Source organism: Argopecten irradians, chromosome 4 (genome assembly GCF_041381155.1).
Source record: "Argopecten irradians isolate NY chromosome 4, Ai_NY, whole genome shotgun sequence".
NCBI lineage: Eukaryota > Metazoa > Mollusca > Bivalvia > Pectinida > Pectinidae > Argopecten > Argopecten irradians.
Window position 1 is genome coordinate 33,330,400 of NC_091137.1, and position 26,704 is coordinate 33,357,103.

Sequence of the window (26,704 nt, forward strand, 5' to 3'; positions counted from 1 at the left end):
TCTAAAATTTCATATGTAGGTTCCCAAGGACCCTAGTTTATTGCTTTATTACTTTTTAGGACTGATCTGTTAACAAGATGGCCAACTGGCCGCCATCTTGGATTTTGATGTTTGTGTTTCATATTTTCCATATTGTTGAAGTTGCTCAATCAGTTGTAATAGTTTTCCATTTATGTTTTCTTTCAGTATTGCATTATGTTAAACAAATAAGTTGATTGGTATTTAAAATTATGGATCCTATTAGGGAACAGTTACACTGACTGAGATTAAGAAGAAAAAATTAAAACCGGAAAGGTTGATTAATACAATCATTTACTAAAAACCTAAATTTGTGAGGGGATAAAACTTTTCTGTATATTTAAGGTCTAAATCTGATTTAATTGCAGCGAGGTCAGCAATTTCAGTGGTACAGAGATTCTAGTAAATCTGCTGACAGACCCTCGGGAGGAGGCGGTGGCTAATGCTGCTTGTGTCCTTACCAATATGGCTACAGAGGAGGCTCTCCGTATGGAGGCCCAGGGGAAAGGGGTCGTCACCACGCTGATAGAAGGCCTTAAATCCAAGTAAGTCCTCAACAAAGGAGTATATATAATAGGACCAGTATTTGGCCTTAATTTTTCAGGCCGAAAAATATTAACTCTGATCCACATCAATTTCACATCAACAAATACTCTCATACTTGCCATTCATCAAAACATAACTTTTTATAACCATGTACACGATGTGCTCCACCTATGACGTCATCAAATTGATGATTTTCCTCTTCTCGCCAAATTTTGCTAGAAATTCATCATCTTTAGGTTAGAAAAGGTTTGAAATGGATTTGGCCGCCACCTTGGAGCAACTTTATATTTTGCATGGATATGCGTAAATACACGATACACAACGTGTGAAAATCTCTTTCTGCTCCACGGAGGCGGCGGCCACATTCATTTTTAGAGAAAACCACTCAAAAAGTATGATTTTTGAAGGATTTTTGTGAAAAATGGCGGGAAACTGCATGTTGATGACGTCATAGTGAACATAATTGGCACATGCGGGAAATTTTCGGGATGTAATGTGTTAGTAAATGTATTCAACTGTTATATGTCAAATTATGTTTTTCTTTACTGGAGAATTAATTTTGCGGCCATATTCGAGTCTTAACGTACCTTCTCCTTTATAACACCCTTACAATGAGTTTATATAACCTGGAAAGAGAAATAGAAGATAGAGCAGGAGTAAATTTTATGTTACTGAAAGCTACCATCTCCGCTGTGGCTGAGTGGTTGGTGGTTTTTCTCTGGGTACTCTGGCTTTCCTCCACCATTCAATCTGTTGTCTTTAAAGACCATGGCTGTTAATAGGATGTTAAATTAGTAAACTGAGAACCAAATTGTTGGTGTCCAAAATTTTCAATTTTAACACAATCTCACATTTTATGAAGACCACGATTTGTGTCTTAGGTGGCCTTTATAGACAGGTTTTTATTGTATGTTGTAATGTATCGACTGATGAAACCAAAATTTATGTTGTAATGTCTATATGTCTCACCCTCCCGTATTTCTTGGACAGAAACACAACGGTCCAGGCCAAGACCTCCTTGTGTGTTGCCGCCTTCGTGTGTGACTCTGATTCTAGAGCAGAGTTCCGAAATGCAAGTGGAATCGAAAACCTAGTCATACTGTTGCATTCTGGGAATGATGAAGTGCGGAGAAATGCATCGTGGGCTATCACAGTGTGTGCAGTAGACGAACCAACAGCTACAGAAGTTTGTAAGCTAGGGTAAGAAAATTGTAAAAATATTTTAAAGGTGAAATGCTAGGATATCTTAATGTCATTTCTTTCGCTAAATTTATCAAAGTTGTTAATGCATGTATTTTGTAAGTCCTTTGTACCGTCCTTTGACAGAGAAAGTCGTAAACACTGCCAATGCACTTTTTCTACCCATTTTTTTTCAACAGTTGTATTATTCTTTATCATTTAAAATTAACTGAAAATTAATGTTACAAAAACTTTTTGCATATCTTTTTCTTAGAGATTCTCTTTATATTTTTATTTTAGAAAAAAGATATGTCGGTATTCATTTTTGTCCGAAATTTATATTTACAGAGGTATGGAAATCCTACAGGACATCCAGGTGTCTGGAACAAGAAAGAATCCATTTGCTGAAGCAGCCTTGGAGCGCCTTCTGGACAGTAATCTATCGGCCAAGTACGCCCTAACAGGAAACCTCAGTAAGTATACCTGTAAGCAAGTATAGTACGTATATATATATATGATATATCTCTAAGCCGGAGCTATTTGCACTCACAGGAACCAGGTATATGCCCTCATAGAAAACCTTTATTCTAAAGATTATGGTTCTAAATATAAACATGCAAATAAATATCAAATCTGTCTCTTTTAGAAACCTGGAAGGAGAAATCAATATTAATTTAAGTAAACATCCTCTATTTGTATGTCTGAACTGTTTCAGGCTCAACAAACCTCATAGAGAATGGTTTCTACGATGCTGGGCAATTAAGGACAGGCAGCAAGTTCATGACAATTGAGGATTGTTGTCAACAAGAGCTCAACGACAAGCGAGCTGTTCTCCTGGTCAACGCCAAGGCAGCGTAAGTGTCCACAACTTGTGTAAAAAGTACCTGGTTTAGCTCTGAAGTCATATATGAAAAAGACATGAATTTAATATACATGTTCATTATTGTTTTGAAATTGGAAAATCTTACTATATTTTTATTCAATTTGACCCCAAAAACTGTAGCTCCAATTGTCTCTAATTCTTAATTGCAAGGCAGATAATTTCTGTCTATAATTTTCCTTATTCACGAATAAGCCCCTACCTTGTAATTAATAAGCTTCCCTGTGTGTCCATAAAATGTTTGCAGTTCAGTAAAACTAATGCTTTCTGTATATATCGTTATGTGTAATGTACAAAATATATGTTTCCTGGTCAAGATTTGTAAAACAGACTTACAAACAGTATGGCATTATCAATGTGTGTGTGTTTTAATTAATAATACTGGTATATTGGCTGAGTGTATGTATGTATATAAAATGGTTATGGATATTTGTAGAGACCTTTTTTTAAATATATGGCAATTTTTTCACACACATGGGAAAGTTGAGCAAATTGTTTGAGTGAGCAGATATCAAAATCATGTGTTGTGACTTGATTTTTATGAGAGAGTAAAACTTAAGTAAGTGATAGCGCAGTAATCAGTAAGCTGTTTGGAAAAGGTCTAATTGGTTGCGGGGTGTGTTGTGTATATATCTGTCGTGTCGTCTGTGTTCTCAGCCCGGCCGCTCAACAGTCGTCATCCCAGCAGGAAGTGGAAGTCAAACAGGAGAGTTCCAAAACCAGTGTCTCGGGCAAGTCATCAAGAACAGGACGCGAATCAAAAGCGTATGTATCAAAAACACATTTCTTTCCGAAGGGTTTAATTCTTCGCTATTACTTCTGCCTAATTAGAATATCTCAAAGCCAGTTATTTAACTTTGCTACTGGTAGATTAAAAAAGATAGTTTCTTGGGGATTTTTTCTGTCAGTAAAATGCATTTAAGCTCTTATATTTAGACTACTGCATTTCTTGGTGCATTAAGATTCTGCTTTTGTAGAAAATTTAAGTTTGTGCTGCTTAAGATCTTTTGGGAATGGTATTTCCTTGAAATTGCTCTTTGGATTGCATTCATGAACACTATCTTTCATATATCTATTTAAATTATTCAGTTCTTCATAGCCTTACATAAAATTATATACTAGATTTTATTCTATAACAAGTTAAATATTTTTTAATATGGTGAGATCAGAAACAAACATTATAAATGAGGGCTGAGATGATAAGACTGATTCCGTGTCGTGTTGTCTTGTACATTATAACTTATGTAACCTGCTGTGTTGTTCACAGAGGGTACACAGTTAGACTGACTAACGCAACTGAACTACATATAAGTACGGGAATAGTATGCGAGCGCTCCACAATCGAGTTAATCTGTTATGTCCGTTTGTGCATCGCTCGTACCCATCTGTTACTGTTCAATTCGTTACGAATCGGGTTTCCATAAAAAATTTTCTCGAAAAGCTAGATATTCAAGGGCATTATTTTTGGAAGATTGGCTAGAATGGTAGTAAGAGCTGAGAATGTGGATCAGACAAGGTTTTTGGGGACATTGACTTTATGATGATCATGGTCATATTTTTTTTAAAAGAGGTCTGGAATATTCACGGATTGCCAAAAGGCAGGGCATTTATATGGAGTTAAAATTTGAAATATTGTCCAATTTCAATGAAAAAATTGCTTAGATGAGGCTATTGATGGTTTTTCATTATGAGAATAACTATGTTTGTGTGATAGAAATGAAGACCAAAAATGGACTGGCTTGATGATCAGTACAGCTTGCATATGTACTTGGGGAGTAATAGTCTACTTAGCAAGATGGGCATGAAGCTCGTTGCTGAGCTCAGATAACGTGGCGCAAGTTTCTCTTGTTCAATGTTGAAGATGATACTACAATGCTTAATTTTGTATAGGAGAACGTAATGAATAAATTAGAGTAACCTAAGCACTTTAGCTTTTACAGTATGTCAAAAGGAGTTAAATGAAGAAGAAAATAGGTTTTGTCTGGGTATTTTCAGAAGGTTTATGTCCATCATTTTTGTTGATGTGTTAATTTTATATTGTTGAATCCTAAAAATTTAAATTTATACACAAAATAATGACAAATAAGATCGACTCTAGTGGGATGTAGATTGGGAATTTGTTTTTCATATGAATGTTTAATGAGAACCACTGAAGAAAGTATTATCTACATTATCTTATATAGACTATAGTAGTGTTCATATTTCTAACTCCAGTGGAGTATCTGAAATAAGCTGAACAAAAAAATTAATTTTAATTTGGTCAAGTTTTAAATGTTTGGTAATTTTGACCAATCACTAACTGACCGTGTCCATTTCCTGCTTCCAGTGCATCACACTCCGTAAGTAGCACATTAATCTGTTGTGTGTGCCTTTCTGCCCATATAAGGCTCTGGTGCCCCACCCCTGTGACCCAGAGCCCCTCCTCGAGGGATCCCTATTAATAATTTTTGCTTGATGTTTGCAGCATGCAAGAAGATATTATTTTATGTATAGTTATGCATGACGTACTCGAATATGTTTTTTGTAGCGTCTGCTTTTTTTCAGCTTTTTTTTTGCCAATTTTTACACTTTTGACACTTTTTTTCAATTAAAAATATTGCCATGGACTTTTTTTTATAATTAGATGTGTTGATTGGTTTTGAATTTTAAATTTATATTCATATCCGATTCCAAAAGTTTTTTATTTGAAAAAAATGCAATCAAGAAATAGGTAGAAATTGACTCCATGTTATTTCAGAAATGATATTTAGTTTTCACTATAAGCACACAGTTTTAGAGATTCTCCTAAAGTGAAGGCTGTATTTTATAATGCATGTTGTGTAAATTTTTGTATGTACATATGCATATATATATATTATATATACAATGGTATGTATTCAGTATATTGAGTGCTTTTGTAAAAATGCAATATATATGTTTATGTGTCCAAAATGTATTGTGAAAGGATATATCTACACCTTTTGTCTTTTAAATTGCTATTATGTATGAGCATTTCTATGTTTAGGAAATTAAATTCTGTTTTTTTTATCCGTATGTCCTGTTCTCATGGTCATCCAAGTTAAACTTCAAGATGTATATCCAATAAACTTAAATGGATGTAGCAAATTATCAATTACCAATAATAACCCAGATTTAAAATATGTAAATTAATAATTCATATGAACTGAGCCTTATAAATCTACGATGTTTGAATCCCTCCATTATTATTTGTATTTCTTTATGAAACTGAGCCCTATAAATCTACGATGCTTGTGAAACCCTCCATTAATTCAGAACTATATTGTTGTATTAGTTGTAGATATTCTGGGTATCTATACCCATTTGTTTATTCCAATATTAACCCCTTTAAGGTGTGCTAACTATTAAAGGCTATGGGAACGTCTTATATAACTCCCAGCGTGCCTAAGGCCCATACTTATCACAAATCATCAGAGCATGCAGGCACAATACTGAAATAAATTTGTTATGTGGAGTAGATTTTTTGACATGGAGAAAATCATCCGATTGAAATTTTCATTTATCTAAATAGTAGAGATCCAAGATTTCATCCCAATTTTTTAACAAAGGTGGCCGGTTTTCTGTATTGGTGTAATTGAAATGCATGTAACCGAGTTTAGATTGAAATTTCAATTGTCTTAAAACTGGGAGATGTGAATTTCTTCCGATTTCTACTCATGAATATTGTCATCATTAAATATGATATACTTGATATACTCATGAATATGGCATGTCTGTATTAATATAGACAGACATTCCTACTTATGAAATATGCATGTGATGTTGAAGTTACCATTGCATGTTGTGTAATCAAACTGAATTCATAAAAGTATATTGCATGATATACAAATGTACCAAGTCCATGCACTGATATTGATATAGCAATCATATCAGAAATATCATAAATTTATAGACGACAATCATAAAATTGTAATATGAGTAAAAGAAAAAAAAAATCAATTTTCATGAGGATGTATATCTTTACTCCCTATCATTTTTTAAAACATTGACTTGTAAAAATTTAAATAAAATTTATAAACTATAAAAATGGAAATTGCTACAAATGCATATATAAATGTGGAGAAAATCACTCAGGTTCTAGCATGCATTCTGCATTAATGATTCCTACAGTCTCCTCCTCAATGTATACATTTTTACCTAAAGTCCACTCCAATAATTATTTTGAAATCATTTTACTATGCCATGTAGTGTTATATTTAAGGGGACATGTAGTGTGGTTATGGTGTCTGACCTTCTATTTTATGAATACCCCTTGACCTCTGGGTCACACTTAACTTTCATACTGTAAAACCCTGAATGGACCCAATAGATTGATAGTAGAATGTAAAAACCAAATTAGGAACCAAGCGTATACACATTTAAAGGGACGTACTGATCTAATATCAGTTGTAGTGACATACACATACATGTAGACAAAGGAATTACCTATAGAAGTTGTCAATAAAAATAGTAGTTGTAACACTGAATATTGAGGACTATATTCCAGCAATCGCAGAGATTAAAGTGAACAGTCGGGCAAGTGGATGGCTACAAGTCGGTAAAAATCGTGTGTGAAATGTGTGGATCCAGTAATTTCTTAACTGTTTGTTGTGGTGGGGGTGGGTTTCTGGGTGAAATAGAAATAGAATATCTCGTTATTTTGTGTTTTGTGGTGTGGGGGTTTCGGCGTCAAAATCGGTCTGCGTACGAAGAAATTAATTTAAGTATAGGAATCCTAAAACGTCCTCGCCCGGCTGACCTGAAAAAATATCGGTGGTTACACCTTTCCACGCAGGCCTGGCTTTCAATGCTTCAACTTTTATTTATTTCAATGGTCAGAAACTGGGGAAATGTAAAGCAGAACTTGTTACCGTTCCTATTGATATGTGAGAACTTTAGGAAGGCCAATGAACCGCATTTAGACTGGTTTTCTTTGCCCGAGACTATTCACTTTAAGTATAACTCAAATGAACACATTTTCTCAAACTCTTAGATTGTGTCCCCCTCGTTTTGTAAACAACTAAAATCTATATTTTCCATTGTCAAATTTTCGGATTTCACTCATTTAACCCCTGAATACAGATTTAGGCTCTTCTAAAGCAATGACTAGGTCAGTCCATTATGGAATTTTCAGGGGATGAATGAGTTAAATTATCCACACTATGTAGTTGCTGGAACAGTTAGAGTTACTTTCCCCTTCTTCAGTACAGGTCTTGTTGCTGATCGTGTGACATCAACATATTAAAACTTTAGATATTAATATTTGCATGAGTCTGTTGACAGTTTAGGATTTAAACTTAAAATCTGGTAACATTTACAGGGAAGACACCTGTTCTCCAGTGTAAGTTATATCATTGTATGTTCATAACCCAAATTAGTTCGTCATACCATCTAGTTGCCCGATGGTAACTTAGTTCTCTAATACTGCCTAGCTGTTACTGTTACATATACAATAGTATTATAATTTAACAAGGTGTGTTTTCTGTGGAATGAATGTTTAATGCTAATTAATTGTTCTGTTGTAATTATATACTATGTTTCCCACTTGATAATGAATATGGAATATTATCCTAGTTTCATGTAAAAAAAATTTACCTCAACTTGTTTGCTTTAGTTTAGTTTTTTAGATATTAAATGCTTAGTTCACATATCGGTCATGTGTTTTAGATGTAAAAAAAAATATGAAACCTTTCAATTCACTAATCAATCCATTAAGAATTTCAGTAGTATGAACCCAATTAGGGGATATTTTAGAATTTCATGTTGTTTATAAGCAACAATCACGAAAATTAAGATATTTAATAAAAGTAAAAGAAACATTTGTGTCAATATTCTGAATTAAAGAAAAAATAATTTTCACTGAAATATAAATCATCTACTATCTATTTCATACAAATGTATGAATGAAAAGATACATTTCCATAGAATTTGATATTATTATGAGTGCACCGGTATACATGCCTAAATATGTAATACATAGATGTTACATTGCTTCAATTTTTCACTGAAATTTGGGATTATTCAAAACAAAAGAGTAAAAGAAAAAGAATAGTATATATTCTTCTTGCAATTTTTTCTTAAATCTGTTTCTCTAATTGTTTTAATAAAAATTTACAACAAAAAACATGTCAGTGTAGTTGTTTAGCTGCTTATTTGTTGTATTGTGAAGTTACATGGTGAAGGTAAACAAAGCTCGCTTTTATACCTGGTAATCTGCCTAAATAATATGATTATTACATAGAATGTTTGAGTGTTTGTCGTCATTCTGTCTTTGCAAAAATAAAGAGTTTAATTATCTCCCCTTGTAGGTCGGTATTGAATTGTGACGTCATGTGTTTGTGAACATATATTATATAACCCCATCTTTTTGAGAGAAAATGATGTAAAAATCGCTCGAAGAAACAATGGCAATCAAGACCTTCCTGCAAGGCAGATAACTCTTAATCTGCAAAGATGGAATAAATTGAATGAAAACAAATACCCAAGTAATAATTAGTGTGTCAGGGGTCTCCAAGAAAATTTGATTTTCTAGTGACTATTCTTTGTTATTGTGTTTTAGTTGCAAAAGTTTTGCTGTGTGAAAAATTCATTTTTATAATTGTATAATCCGAATATCAATCCGGACATCCTTCTCCGCTCAATGTGGTTTAAAACAGAAAAAAATTAAATATATGACAAATGTTTAATATGAATACATTTAATGCTGGTCTGTAGTAATTTTGTTGTCTTCAAATCATCTCGTTTTCTTTAGAAAAAGGCATGAACAAATAAAAATTAGATGTTCCCAAAAATGCATTAATTTTATTGACAATTTATTGTTTATTCCCACCCACCTAAAACCCCCCCCCCCCCCCCCCCCCCCCAGTATACTTTATTTTGACTTAAACCCCCCCCCCCCCCCGAAGTGTTTTACATATTTTTCCCCGCCCCAAAATGAAGGCATTGTTTAATCACACGCCCCCCCCCCTAACCCATATACAACAATACCATGCAACCTCTATGAATGATTCTGTTTTAATTATACCACATCAACCGAAGAGTCTGTTGGACAGCAGAGAGATTCGAGAAGATAAAACAGCGCAAGAGGGTACCGGGGGAAAGGAGGAAGAAATGCAGGCACAGTTACTAAAAGAAGCCATAGTCCCAGGGCGGTCGAGACATACAAACCATTCGAAACTTCCTACAGATCCAACACTACTGAAATATATTGATGAAGGTGACAGAAAAAAATCCAGCCTAATTACCTCTGTACCATGAACAAGTCACCACACTGGCCAGGTAAGGGTCGCAATGATCATTTAATTCTTACAAAATAAATTGACCTCCTAAAACTCCTAATTAACTGCTTAATTAAGTATTCTATGCAGCCAGCTACAGTACCGTAGATCAACATTCTTGATGGAAAAATTTTAAAATGCACATGAATATATAAGTTTGTCACTGGAAAGTACATTGTCTTTATTGTTCATAACTAAATTGTTTATGTCATGTAGTCAGCATAAAATACTTCAGGGGATTCCTTATTTTGAGAGTTGATACAATTTTTTTGTCTGTTAGAAATCCCTTATCAAAGTCATCAAAAAATAGATTAAGGATCTTTTTTATTCTCGAGAGAACCACATCTTTATTTGAATTGAGTTAAATACAAAAGGGAGATAACCATTTAGTAAAAAATGTGTCTTGGCGATTCTGTTCCAAAATGGGGTGGTAGTACCCAATTAAGGCAATCAAATCAAGATGGCTGAAGAGATTGAAAGACAGCAAAATTAAAATTTTCTATGGAAAGAAAACAATATTACATTTTAACTAAAAATTACAAGACAATTTGGGGGAAAAAATTATCGTCCTTTTTTGTTGCCGTATAAAAAATGTACATTGTATATTTTTGGGATATTTCACCAGATATGTGGCTGACAAGATGGGGTGGCCCTATAGAGAAAGGACAGCTCACCAACTTCAGCTGGGAATTGCCGATTGGTCAGATTTAAGTTTGAACTGAAATCCAACGTGTTGTCCCAATCGGCAAGATCAAAACTGGCATACACATCCACCGAGCCCTGCTCCTTCAAGGTAAAATACCTACAGATTCCTTGAATAAATCTGCTACATTTTATGTTGGAGATATATGCTTCCTGAAACCATGGATGTTTTTGAGTATTTTTTTCTACTGCTGTAACTAGCTTCTTACCATGAAGAGTTTAACAAAATAAGAAGGGGTGGTTGTATGTTAAAAGAAAAAATTGTAATTACAAAAGCATATTATTTTCTCTTAGTATTATTTTGTATATTTTTTACCAGACCCTTGCTGACCAGATAGCTGTACCCTGTACACTGAACCCGAGAGAGAGTATAACAGAGCCTGGAACGAGGTCATGCTGCCCGATAGTGACCCTACGGTCAGTCATTGTACAGTTTAATTATACAAAAGTCATTTAATTAGATTAACCCTTTGACATGAAGATAAACAAAAAGATATGTTAAGTTTTTTAAGATACCAAAATTTAATTCACAAAAAATAATATACATGTACTTTGCAGTATTGAAATGAGTATTTTGAGATTTTGTAATTTGATAAAACAGAGAAAATCAAAAGGAATGTGTGATAGATATGTTGTTGTATTTCTGAATTCCTTGAAAAAAAAATGGAATAGGAAGGAAAAACAAACTTTGTTTTCCATTATAGGCACTATTAACCAAAAAAAAAAAAAAAAACTGAAAAGTTTTTATACCTGTGCCTTCATATGTAAGATTTACATTTTCTGTTTTATTTATTTACCCATTTTGTTTATTGATTTATGTGTTTATATTTATTTAATTCATTTATTGATTAATTTATTTACAGCCTGGTGCCCCCAAGTTCCCACCAAGAGCATTTATAGTGGACCTTATACATGAGCCAGGACACCTAATGAAATCTGATACCCCAGAGGCCATCACATACCGAAAGTTATAGTCAGCCAAAATAAATAATTATACATAGCAATAAATAAACAAATGTGAGACATCGGTTGTTACAAAAAATGTGATGCAAAAAGTAAGTGTCTTATTTGGAATTATATCTCGACAACATCCGAACTTTGCTTTTTTGCGCATTTTCATACACCCCTTGTTATTTCATAATAGACTGATCCAGCCTCAGAATGAGAAAAGTCCAAATATATCCGGGGGTGAATGGGTGAACTTATGGATTGTCAAAGAACAGGTTGACAAGCAATATCTGTGATACACAAACATTCTAAGATATGAAATATAGCTTGAACTTCAACACAGATTAATTTATTATGTACACTTGTATTTGAGTATTGATAACTTATAAAAAGCTGTCCAATTTTCATATGAACAATGTTTCTTTACAAACTATTGTTATATTTTTCTATACAAAGATTTGTGTAATTAGTATAATATTTATATGTGAATTATGAATTGTATAATATACATGTGTATGTAATTCTTCTGTGAATAGGAGATGCATTACTTTCAAATAAATGAATCAACATGTATCTTTTGTCATTTCTCATTTTAGCGGGAGTTTCTCCCATTTCAACAAGTTTTGTTTCAATTTCTTCCTGAAACTGACCCTTGAGATAAATAAATGTCAGAAAGCAGAGGATTGCTATACATTTAAATCATGGCCTCCATTCATAGTACTGAACCTAGGACTACTGGATCTAATACTACACCGAAAAGAAAAATATTTACAAAACACATCCCTTCCCTTATTCCTTCTTTCCTCACTCCCTCCCTTCCTGGTTCTTGCTTGATTGATCCCTTCTTTCCTTGCCTGCTTGTTTGCATCCTTGTTTGCTTCTTCATTTTTAAGTCACATGAGACGAAGTCTCAAGTGACCTATTCTAATCGCCTTTTGTCCGTCGTCGTCCGTTCTCCGTCGTGTGTTCTTAAACAATTTACAGTTTCGACTTCTCCAAAACCGCTGAAGCAATTTCAATGAAATTTTGCACAAATCTTCTAAGGCAAAAGGCCAATCAAAATTGTGAATTATATGACCCCTAACCCAGCCGCAGGGGGCTGTGGGAGTGCCAAAAGGGGTAAAATTGACTAAAATTTCAAAAATCTTCTTCTCCACTCACAGATGTGGTAGAATCAAATAAGCGAAATATCAACAGTTTCTAGGATGTAATGTATTTTATGAAAGATGAATGTATTTCGTCAAAAAACAAATGGATCGAAAAATATCACTCCACTATTTGTGATATGACGATTCTCAAAAATCGGTATATTAGAATTAAATCCGCCAAATCTCAGTATAAACTAAATGACAAAACAAATATGTATATATAATTGTATATACTGGGTAATTAAGCAATAGTATTAAAATGTTGCATTAAGTCACACGATTGATTTCAAGACATAACACAAATAAAGTAGATGAATTTGCATATAACTACACGTATGCAAAAAAAAAAAAAAAAAAAAAAAATCTGTTAAGGAAACACACCTTAATATATCAAACATATCCCCCCCTCCCGATTTTCGCTGACTGAAATGGTCTGAAAATGCACGTTTGAAAGAAAAAATGTCCTCCTGCGAATTTTTCGTACTTCATATAGATAGAAAATTTCCGCTACGCGGGCGCATTTCCTAAAACGTTCAAGCACATAATGTTCAAACTTTTCATAAGAAAAAGTCAATACACATGAACTAGATTAAAACTGTCCATCAAGGGATTATACTACATTTTATTTTTTAAATGTGTCTTTAAAAGATTAATTTGTTTATATGTCTTTGCAAAATCGAAAAAAAAAATTACCATGTTAAGAACGCATAACAATCATCAAAATACATCGTAAAACTTAACTCAGCCGTTTTAACGTTAAGTCGTAGTATTTTTTCCGATGGAGATCTCTTATATTTAGAATTTTTGGGTAATCAATTGATGAGTTTAACATAAAAAACAATCTAGAAGATAACATTTGGAACTCACTAGAAAAAAAAAACAATTTTTTAAACGTTTTTGGAATCTAGATTTAAAAAAATAGGTAAAACATTATATTTTACATTATAGAAAAATACAGCAGATATTATTCATAAAACAGTACGATGTGTATCGATCCCTTAAAAGGTCTAAAATTTCTGGTGGGGGCCATAATTGAATAACGAATTGAATAGCTTAGTGTTTCAGATCCCCTGTGTTCAGGAATCTTGTCTAAATATAACAATCAACTTTTCTAATATTACACAATTACACATTATTATACATGTAGATTTTGACGTTATGTCAATGTAAACTTATACAATTGCACTATAGTTTCTAAATTATCAAAATGAGAACGTCAAACTTCTGTGAACGAATAAAGCTAAAAAAACCATGTCCTTCACATGTAAATAGGTAATGAAAAGTTCCGTGACATTGTATTTCTGTCGCATTAAATAAACATGTTTATTGTACCCATATTTTATAACCCTCAATTGGGTGTTAAGCTTTGAAATTTTACCAGACTACTACTCCTTTTCTATTGACATGTATATATGTTTTTCCCCCACATTTACTTTCACCAATACATTCATATCCAATTTTCAAATAAAGATATCTTCTCTGAACCGTCCATAGACCCTCCGATTTACATACAACACCCTTGAATCAGGTACTAATGAAACTTATTTTCACGTGTACTCTTCTGATACAACAGGCATCAACGCACCATCATTGAATTACTTTCGCCTCACCTACTGTAAAGCGCACGTGCGATATACTCATCCGACTTTATTTTATACCTGGCACCCACAGGGATCTGGGAATTAGTTATAAGTTTATAATCATTACGGCCCATAATAGAAGATTAAGACGTTTCCCTTAGTCAAGAAAAAATAAATTAGATAAAAATCACCGAATCTTTTATTTGGACCCCTAAAACGTCTATACAAATGTTCTGTGTGGTACTTTGGTTGGTCCATATATTGATATAGCTAACTTGTTCTCAGATTCTTGTGTCTTACACGTGTAATTACACGTGTACACGTGCACGTGTAAGTTATAACTGAGCGGACAACATAGAACATATCCGACTATCGGGCGACTTGTGTATAACCGTGTACATTTTGTACAAGTGTAGGTACGACACGACTTGCGACTGCATGAGGATACCACTTCCAGCCAACATTAAAGTGAAGAAATATGATTATGTCGAAAAACTGGCAACGAATAATACATGGCTAGAATATGGAGATCTCTGCATAAAAAAGAATACAGGTAAAAATATATTATTCAACTGATTTTAATAGCATTTTGCATTCAAAGTGCACATAATGGATTGATTCGAGTTTAGATTTCATTTTTATTTATGAAAACGAAAGGAATCGATTCTAATGTTTGACTTTTCAGAAGATGCATTTTTAATATTGCACTAGACTATACTCGTATTAATATATACATAGGGTGTCAGTCTTACTCAACGTATGGACTGTAATATATTCAGGATATTTTCAATATATTTTTTACAAAAATGTGCATATGATCCGCGTTTTATGTTATCTAAGTCGTTTCGATTTTGTATCAATTAAGCCCCTGTGGTCGCAGCAGAGCGACACGGCTGAAAACGCAATACTACCCAATTATACTCAAGAGTACCCAATAGTACCCAATAGCCCACCCAATAGTACCTAGTAGTACCCACTAGTACCCAATAACTACCTAAGAAATATCTATTTAGGACCACTTTTTATAACAAAAATCATTTTTGATTTTGCTAAATTAAAGCATACTTTACTGTACCTTATGCAATTGATTTTGTGTTAAATTGTGTGTTTTGAAGCCAAATATCGTCCGGAAATGACCCAACACAACGATTAAATGCCGAAAAGGCCTACCTGTGATATTATGCTATATCCGTGTCTCGTGCCCGTCCTGCATAATTTAATTGGGCTATGGTCACAGAATGAAAACAACGTGCGCTTATTTTTTTATTGTCCATTCTAAACTTTGTCCAGTGCATTTATTCAAGACTCATACCAAACCATTTCGTGTACACTTGAAGTGGAAACATAAGTAATATAAACATTTTTCTTTTGGCCAAATCAAATAAAAGAACCCAAGAAACAAAGTTTTAATCATTTCTTTCTTACGGAAGATTTATATATAATATTACTTACAAGGACGTGTTGAGAAATGAAACCATAGTTACGGCCTCAATAATAATATAGCAATGTTTATAAAATCTGGAGTTGTTCACAAATGTTAGAGAGCTTATTTGGTAAAAGCTCTGTGAGAGGTTGATAAATTGTCAAAAATTATTCGAACAGTTCTTAAGAAATGATTTGGCAGCGCCGCGCTGGTAAAATACACATACGTGAATGGGTTATTGCAATTGTTTCGGATTTAGAGCTTACAATTATGAACAATGACAAATGTTTTCATCTGTTTTCAAATAACGTTTTTTACGTTTCATTATCAATAAACTAAAAAAAAATACATTATTTTCACATCGTCTGCGAACTCAAGTTTATATAACAACATGTTTATTGGCTATAAATACATAATTACTTTCGATGGCGGTGCAAAGAAGGTTCTCGGGGTGAAAGGAAAACCGGAGTGCCAGGAGAAAAAACTCTCGTAATCAGGAGAAAAAAAAGTGACCCCTAACATTAACCTTTCACCCGTCCGTGCCGGCGGCTTTTTTAAAGTCGAATAACCTTCATATAGATACAAAAAGTCCAAATTAGAATATGAAGATACGAAAATTTCAATGATTCCGATGTCATTTGTGAATGAAGCCACTAGTTTGAATCGACGTGCAAAAAATACCGAGATCGTCAGATTGTGTTTGATTTTATGGTGGCATATTTTCAGCCATCGGGTTGCCTCGCGCGCACTCCCCCGGTGCAGTTAAATAGCTGAGTCGAGGCTAATTACCACATCGTACTCCAAATATAACTTTGAAATTAATTGCTGTTAAATTTAAACCCATATGTGGCATTGGTAACAGGAACACTTAATCACATTTTGTCCGTGAAGTTGACGCCTGCAAAACCCAGTGTTTTAAAGCTTTATCTCGCTGATAACGGGCATATCATTTTTTTGGGAAGGTTATATTCGTCACACGCTAATGGCGCTATATTTTAAAATTTACGTCACAAAGAAATATATACACCCATAGAAATTTTATAGAAATCATGCAGTGTATTAACTTTTTCCGTACTCAAATGGTTTGATTTCTCAAACCAGCGACGGCAAACCATCTTTCCAATTAGGACATTTCGTCCCAGTGCGGGTGGATGGAATATATTTCAACGTGTGCACCGCGGTGTCAAGTGGTTTGAATTCTGTCAAAGTCAATCGCTATGAAGTTGTAGTTGTAGATTTCAGGTCGAAATGTTATATACCAAGGCATATTAGCACTCTGAGAATTCATTTCACCGTCGGAATTTACTGTTCCACCGGGATCAAACAATGATACACTTCATCTGTAATACCGCAATATTTTTATTTGATGACATTTTAAACCATTATCAGTAATGAAGAACTTGACCTTTGACATCCAAATATCTCTGTATGTTTGCGGGTTGTAATGTGTGCCGATATTTCATCTTGGCATTGATAAATTTTCTAATATAAGGAAATCAGTCAGAATAGCAGTGGTTTATATACGAGATATGGCGTTCCATTACATGGTCAGCGGTAATTTATCTACGTGAGGAGATTAACGACGCGATTGATAAATTAATAATACGTCAGGAATCGTCAGGCATCTAAAAATATCAACGCGAATGGAAATTAGCGCAAATTAATTGTTTTTACGAGTAGCAGATCTAAGAGTAGATGGTGAACCGTGATCTATAAGAGCCATCTAGTTGCTGATATTTTTTCCTTAATAACTACTGTGTACTTACTACTTATAATCACGATTAGCTATTTGACGTCATTTTTGTTGAAGAATTCCTGACGACTTACTGTTACATGTAACCCCTCAGTCCTATGGTGGCCATAATGATAAGTCAATTAGTTTTGGAAGATACTTTCAAAAAAAATTTCGATGTCTGATTTTAGATAGGACGTTCCAGAGCAGAAAAATATGGGGTCAGGAGGATTGAACTCTCCAGCCTTCGCATGTCAAAATGGTGACAACAAAATGACACTGTCCCAACATCCCATAATTGATTTTATATTGCTTTATGTTTTTTACTGTGATTTCCATAAGATCCCCGGATGTTTCCCTTCAAACAGCTGTTGGCGATATATTCTCCCAGACCTTTGTGTCGGAAACATAAATTATACACAACTATGAGCAGGACATATCGCTGTTATAGTTCCGACGGCTGTGTTTCCAGTAAAATTGGTCTGGGTTAATAGAACACACATCCGGTAGACTATAACAACTAAATTAACCTGAGACAGACATACAATCTACGTGTTCTAACTAAAGAAGTGGATTTGTGACATTTTTCGTTTATATCCTTTGCTGAAAAAAAAACCCCAGGGAAAACATAAATTCTTGCTATGTTAAAAAAAGTTTTCATTTATCGTGGATTTCCGTGAACGATACAAAACAAAACCAAAAAAAATCAAGAAAGAGCTTAATATACACATTAAAAAAAAAAAATAGGAGAGAAAAACAACAACAAAACTTCTATGCATACATCAAGGGGGGGAAAATACAGTATAACTGATTTAATAATATTTGTCTCAAAATCCATCATTACATAAATGTTATCTTAATTATTATTTTGTAAAACATGGGATCATTCCTTAGTTATGGATTAAATTACTGTGGATGGTTACTACAAGATTAAGTTTTCCTTTTCATCCGTAGACAGCAGGGAGATCCCCGATGTCGGTAATGTTTCAGGACAGGTTTTATTTCACAATCCATTATTAGCTGAAGATCTTTGTATTATAGTTTAATACTATAAATTTGGGAAAATCCCCCATTTTCTTTGTGATTTTATGACATTTGAAATACGTTAACCCTACGTCAAACCCATCAATTATGAGCACCATTTCGGAATACTGGTAAGAGATTCAATGTTCTGAAAAGGGGGTTTTTTTTCTACTTTTGGCCAGATTATTAGTTGTGGATGACTCATTTGAATCTTCCGATGAATTCCGGCGGGTCTTCTCCTGTAAATGGTGTGGTGCAATAATGTTATATGTGTATAGATAGGGGAACCTAGGAGACAAAAGTACAAATATTTTCTGCTGGGGGGGGGGGGGGGGTGGGTTTAGTTGTAATTATGGGTAATTGGTGTAATAGACAGGGAAACCCCAAGAGACAAAGAACAAATGTTTTCTGATACGAGACACACCCCACTGAAACAAGAGAAGTTGACTTAAAAAAGAGATGAAAGGGTAAATCAAGGCTGTATTTTGACAAAATCACACCCAAAAGTATCTAGTATCTTTATCAGCTGAGCTATAGTTTGTAAACTTGACAATCCAAATATAAAGAAACAAATTGTTAATCGAGAAATGAAATAAAATGTCAGAATATTACCGCACGTTTTTCACGAACACATCCTTCAATGAATTTCCCCATAACTAAAAAATTCTCCTTAATGAAAGCGATAGAGATATTTTTAGTGAAGGCTTCCTAAAACTTAAGATTCTGTTTCCTTGATTTGTGTAAAGCTTTTCTATGATGAAATAGAAAGTTAAAGGAATTCATTACATAATTTAAGAGGAATGTTCATGCAACAATGGCCGCAGATGTAATGTCTGATAGCTGTGAATAAAATGTGGTTGGGGTTTCGGAAAAGAATTCCGTGCAATTTTCGGAAATATAATCCACTACGAAGATTAGCCGGAAAATTTATCCGAGATTGTTTGAGATTGGGTGATGATGAGTGTGTTGAGAGGGGAAGCGGAGTTATTCGCAATAAATTGAGATAATGGGTTTTATCAACAAAATCTATGTCCCATATTAGACACCAATGAAAGGTGAATGACCTGGTGTCGTGTCTAATGTTCAGTTTAAAGCTACACCTTTATAAATCCTGAAGTAGCTTGTGTAAAACGTCTCTCCCACGTCTCTCCCCGGCCCGACCAGTCTTGAAGCTCAATTGTGGTAGGATGCAACCGGCAAAGTGTTTCTGAGAGCTCCCGGTTTCGAACTCCCATTTGTGCTGTTTACTACTACATACAACGAAACTTTTGGTAGAAAACAATCAAGGGAGATAACTTATTTCGACGATAAAACAATAATATGTGACCAATTGACACCTATTTAGATAATTCCCAGTCCTGCTATCAAATAACTGAAACATGGGAAGTGTTCTTAAATCACCATGTGTTTACGCAATTCTAAATCCCTTTCCTCTGATCACTAGGAGGCAGATGTATTGCTAATTAGCCCGAGTTCAATATTTTAGTTGGGGTTTCAAACCAAAAATATAGCAACAATCCTTGTGTGAGGAAATCATTTTGTACTCTGTTAAACGTTTTTCTACCGAAACCAACAAGTGCAGACACTACATGTAATCTGAATCTGGGTATGGATTTTGTTATATTAACGTCCTTTTACCAAATTCCCCATGTTACTTTTATTGGATTGGCCTCTTATGTGTGAAAAATTTATTTGGCGGTGTGGTGAATGTCAGTATGTTGTGGGGAGGCTTATGATAATAATTGTGTGTTTGTGTCTCCATGTGATAGTTGGAACTTAATGATTGTGTACCGATTAGTCAAAGACGGTCAAAAAATCCGAGTGTGCATTGAAAGTGTATACTCCGAACTATAGCTATCTTCCCAAAACCTTCAATGCTAAAAAGACATGAAGTTTATTTGCAAAATAGAATTTTAATGAGTCTCAGTTTTATTACTATAAAATACATTCACTCCAATGACAATATGAAAACAATGCTTTTGGTTGCTTACATTGAAAAACTTGATATATTGAGGATAAAAAAAGCCAAAGGATAAAAACAAAACACAATGATCAATCGCGAACATCTTTTCGAAAAATTCTCGACTAAGAGAAATAATAAGTGTAAATGTACAAAATCTCACTGACACACTATGACGCATTATAAGAAACTTAGTTCATTGATCAAATAAGCAACAAAGATTTTTGTCCAAGAGAAACAAGATCAACGTTTTCGGATCCAGTAAAGATATCCGTAGGCAATATTAAAAGGATTTTCAAACGTTAGTGGCATTTAGACAAGAAAATGATCTAATTTGCTTGTAATACCGGTAGACCAAGTATGGAAAAAGTGGTGGTTTCGAGTGTCAAGAAGTTAGGGTACTGTTTTTTCAAGACCTTAGTCTATGATTTTAACGGTAATTTTCTTAGCAGAATTGCCACTGAATGTTATCGGCAATTAATGTTCCGACAAAAACGGGTTTTAGACGCAAGATGTCTATCACAATCAATCCCGTTTACATCTTTTACCTTGTTCATTTTTTTTACCATTTCCGAATTTTTTAACAAGGCGTTAACTGACAAAATTGCGCAAAGTGAAAATAACTTCCTGGTTTCCTGTCTAGAAAGAGTCACTGAGGTGTAATTGAAAATTGAAAAAAAAGTATGTGTTTTATTTGACTCATAACGTCTTTTGTTTTGACTGTCGCTCATGAACGGTAAAAAGACATCAGTAAAGTTAACTGTGTGCAAGAATGAGAATTTTTCGAATAGAAAACGCCATGGCCCATGTTAACATCTAGACACATTTTGGGTCCTTAAAACACAAGCTGCCGAACTTTTCACCATCAATAAAATTAGATTTTAGTATCGGAATTGTTTCCGTCCTCTTTTATAGCGGTTTCAATGAAGACAGCTGGAAACAATTTGCACGGAAATCGCCTTTCCGTTTGTGCCTGTTGGACAACACAAAAATCATGATGTGACATGTCCAAAACCGACGCGTCATTTTCCAATTGTAACGACCGCTGCCTGCCCGTTGTGATTAATTGTTCTGTAAACAAAGTAGTTATCTGAAATGTTGTACATTGTGAATGGTTTTAAATTATGATATATTTTGATTAGGTATATAAAATGTCAAATACGGAGAGTATTTTTCAATATGGTACACTACATAAGCTGGGATGAAAACGTACCAAATGAGTTTTTTCAATTTATATTTCAATATTCAAAATTAATCGCTTCTCTAGACAATGTTTATTTACTTTTAAACGAAGCACCCTGACTCTGTGTTGGGGGGCGGAAGGGGGGGGGGGGGGGGGGGGGGGGGGGGGACATGACACCCGTATTATCGAAAAAAGAGTCTCCGTGTGCAAATTCATGTCACAGTAACCTGGCCTATAGAAGGGAAGGTGTGATCGCCAAGATAAGTTTCTTTAATTGCCAAATGAATTCAGAATAGATTTGCAATAACTTCAGGTCTATATCTCTGGACGAGACAGAAATAGGCACTTAAATCACCGCGCTAGGACACCTCACCGGTTCTGGAGAAACCTTATTACTCGTATAGTATTGGACGCCAAAACTACCATGGGTGGCGCGAGTATGTCGACTCATCGCGTTGTGAGGAACAAATGTGTGCTTCAAACCTTATACAAGGCCTCGTTCTGACGAGACTGCCGTATAACGACGTTGTGCACAATAATTGCCTGGTGTGTTGAAGATACAATGACTATGAGTTTTTTTGTCTGACCTTCATGACCGACCCATCCCATCAAGAGAACAGACGTCTGCACACAGAATATTCAAATCACGGTCAACTTGAAACGTCCGCACAGTTCCGATGATTCCATTGTGCAGTAACATGTTTTAGCAGATACCTGTGTATAAAGACCGCCTTCGTAATGATACAACTTTCTTCACTACCAAATGACCAGTGTTAACATATTTATCATGTGTATAAAGACTACCTGGCCATAAAGACATTTTTCCTTGTCCATTGGGAGGTCGTTAAAAACAGGATTGACTGTAAAAGAAAAGGTCCCCAAGCGGTGATTAAGTAATCTACATCGAGATTCTTCGGAATGTATCAAATACCGTTCGCTTATTACAAATGTAGCTCGCCTTTCGAAGAGAGAGGGCCTTATGGAACCACCCTGGCGTCGGCGTCGGCGTTGGAAATGACAGGTTAAAGTTTTGGTGCAAGTTTTAAAGTGCAATTAATCGTAACAACTTACATTGATTTCTACAATGATTTTTATCTAAAATTATTGTGATGGGCATAGGCAATAAATAAAAAGAAGAAAAATGAATGTATTTTTGAGAATATTCAAGAAGCCCAATTGCCAGAATTGACCAAAGCAAGGTTTTGGTGGAAGTCTTGAGTCAAGCTTTGTTGTTATTCAATCAACTCCTGCATGTTTTTTATGACAGACGACAGATAGACGATCGATGGATGGGCGGATAAAAGTAAACCTTTTTCATGGTGCAATATTGCTTTTAATTTTCATCATAATTTCAATTAGATCGAAGCAACAATGATCAACAATATCTAATGGCTTCAACTGCCACTTTTCTTGATCAATATGAACTATTGCTATAACCCGTCCGATAAATAAGGCAGCTGTCCAGATGCTTTTTCAGTAATAGGACAAAAAAGGAAAATCCTGTTAACCCCCCCTCAACACAAAGTCAGACAACATTTCAATCAGCCCTTGTAATTAATAACTCTTAAATTTGATTGGGTGATTGAAAGAGTTAACCACCAATTAACAGCAGCTAGAGTCATTTAAAGTCAGCCTCTCCTATATTTGCAGTGCGTTGTGTGTGAATATCTGTATATTATAGGAGGCTGCGGTATGTTTTTCAGATTGTTTGTCCTTTGCGATAGTGAAAACTCCTTTTTTCTATTTAACATGCCGTCCAGATATCTATAGAATGCCGGTCATCACACACCATCTGTCTCCAGGATCATGAAACAATCTTAGACTTTAGGCTTAGCCAATCAATTATTACGTAACATTTTGTAACGTCATTTTTTATTGGCTTAGTCTAACCTAAGCCATTTTTTGAAATAAGATTGTTCCATGATCCTGGGCCAGGTCCCTTATTATACCCACATTTGAAAATAGTTCATGACGACTTATTTAGTAGTGATGGTTAAAATGGTTTGTAAATCGTAATAACTTCCCGTTTACGCGAAACAATTTTTTGATTCCATCTCATGGTGTCTTTGGTTTTTATCCCTTGGTTCTCTGGTTTTTCTGGGTATTTCAAAACTTTATTATCAGAATGTATTCTAGTGCTCACTTTTCTATATTTTCCTTTACAGTGTATGCTATGTTATCAGGAATTTGTAGAATAACTTGATATATAATTTACCAATAAATTTAACACACACCGCCGCGATTTGCTTACATCATCAATTATCTTTGTTATCACCAGTTTTTCGGCTGCTCATAACATAAAAACTAAAACTATTGATCTCTAAGCAGTTTTAAAATCGTGTCCTCAGTAGTTGGTCCAACAGGCTCCGAGCAGTATTTACGATTCTCTTATTCGTAGTCACTACATCTCCAAATTTATTCCATATCCGTTAGCGGAAAGGTAAACAAAAACTGCAGTTGTATCTTCAATAAAATTCTACTTAAGGCAGGCTTGCACTCAGTGAGCATTGCATAATTTTCTGTTAATGGATATTGTTTTGATATTTTCAACCTTTAGTACATGTGCCAATACATCTAAATCAAAGTATACTAGATATCACTTTAGTCTTTTAAAAAATCACATTTCAATTAGCAATCGCCATCTCAAATAATATTTATAGGACCGAACCAATATAATCAGCTATAATGTTTTAAAGTCAAAGGTTATGCTAATACATTTATTTACTCTGCAGTTATATCAGAATAATTCGTTAAGAGTACAAAATGATCTTCAGAAAACCATATAAGTAGTTGTTGAATATCTAAGAAAGCACTTTTAAAATGTGTCTAAAAAATGTCAAATGTCAAGCTTCGAAAATTTAAAGATGTGAATTTAAAACAATTTTATGCATCCGTTTCTACCTTAGGCTTAAAATTAACTTCTTTAATATGCTGATCGGGATTGCTGATCTATCTAGGGAAATAAAGATAGTTATTTCACAAAAGTATACGTAATTATGACAAAATACGGATTTAGCGGTACTATATCATACCGGTATATAGCTGAATGATATATTCCTAATTAAAGGCTGCTAATACATCAGAATAGAAAGATTTTCATTAAAAATTTTATAACAGGACAATAAATAAGGTACAATTGATCTAACATATAATTGCCCTTTAAATACATCATCCGCTGTATCTAATACTGTGTAGTGAAATGTCTTTTGCCCATGCACTGATACAGTGGTCTTCATTACAGGGGTAGTGCAAAAGTGTAAAGATACATCGAGCTAAGGTATATTGTTTAAGGTAATAGATTTTTATATTTGTTGAGATTATGAGGATATAATGCGATAATGGAGCACGTGTATATTATGTAAGAACCATGGCGAAGCCGGGTTACATAAAATTTATCACGTGGGTCCCATTAACAATATACCCCTCATGAACCTACGACACAATAAAAATCTATTCCTTAGTTTTTAGCAGTTTTTTCAAGTAAAATGGATAATTATATAATTCTCTCGTCGCAAAGATTGGCAAATTTTTTTTTAAATAACCCGATGAATGTGTTTTTTTTATTTTTTTTTTTCTTCTAGCTGTCATCGTCAACGGAATATCGATATGAACAGCTGAGCAAGGAAAGCGAGTCATTCATATGGTTACCACCACAAAGTGGGGTTCATGAAAAACAGAAAAAAAAAAAGGACCCCCACGTTGCTACGGCTTATCGACTATACCCGTAAACAAATAGAAGCGCAGTCACTTGTGGTGCGTATAATCATAAAACACTGAAAATGAATAATTACAAGAAAGCATGGTTATAAAGAGTCGCATATCATGAGCAAAACAGTAAATAATTTCCGGTTAATTCCTTACGCTACCAGCCTACGCTAGATATAGTAGTAGTGAAGCGTAGCGTCACACGGTGTACTAACGTCCACAATGGCTAGTAAATGTACGTAATGTTATCAACAATTATGCTCCAGACGGAGTCTATCCCGACAGACGTGCAAGATAGATTGCGTAGCACAATCGTGAATCCTGCGCTGATCAGTATAAGGTATATTTAAAGCAACGTTTTCGATGGTGGATAAGATTGCATAATTTACTGTATTATATTTACCCCGACTCCAACATTTGAAATGATAATGTGTTTACTAACAGCTGTGTTATTTAATCAACAAGTTATCAATTATAAGCTGGTGGGAAAAATCCCGAACGACCCTCAGAAATTCGTCAATCAAAAGACTGGAATAAGACTAGTGGTAGACGATGAACTATCTTTGAGAGCTGTCTTTCTATGTAAAGTCGTCACTCATGAACGCCCAATCTTCAAAAAATTTCTCGTATGTCCCAAATCAAATTCTATATATTGTTTTTAAATAAATATTATTAGACCTATTATGGCATGAAAATATCGTTGAAATTGTTCAATAACGGTCGCTAAAGAATGTACAAAATCATTCCGAAACACTGGAAATACATGCATATTTCCTGCCTTTTTAGGGTCCCTGAGAATTTCAGTGATTGGTGTAATTTGCCAGAGCATATAACGAGCTTATTGGTATTTTGAGACTGAGTCCCAATGCATTTCATCGACATACCTTAAGTTAGGAAAACACTATAATAAAATATGCCGATGGAAATAAGCGATTGAAGACCCATAAAAGGTCGAACAACATTTAATTTTTAAATATTTTCCGAATCTTCTTGTAATTGTTTTTTCCTATTGATACACTTTTAAAACGGAGTAGTTATCCTCCCTACAGTGTTGAGTAATTACTTGATGAACAGGGTTCATGTTATATATATACATCAGAATCTTCGACTTTATGTTGTAATCGTCTGCGGGACCCAACCAAAACAAGGCAGGTACATACGCGAATTGTTAATGAACAGCACTCAAGGAACTTCGCAACATGATCCAGAATTGGTTATATGTTATATGCCATACAGAATCAAGACTGTATCTGTATTCAAAATATAATAATAAGGTCTTGTTGAATAATGGTCTAATTTGGCATATAATTCATTGATAAACCAACTGTTGACGATGAGCGACGCCTAGCAGAGTACTAGATACGGAGACCAGATAATAATCATAGTTGTTACGAATGGTGCAA

General features: G+C 34.4%; 1 pseudogene; it reads left to right on the forward strand.

Annotated features, from left to right (window-relative positions):
* Positions 1-381: 381 nt before the first annotated feature.
* On the forward strand, positions 382-11,979 carry LOC138322247 (armadillo repeat-containing protein 3-like; annotated as a pseudogene).
* Positions 11,980-26,704: the final 14,725 nt, after the last annotated feature.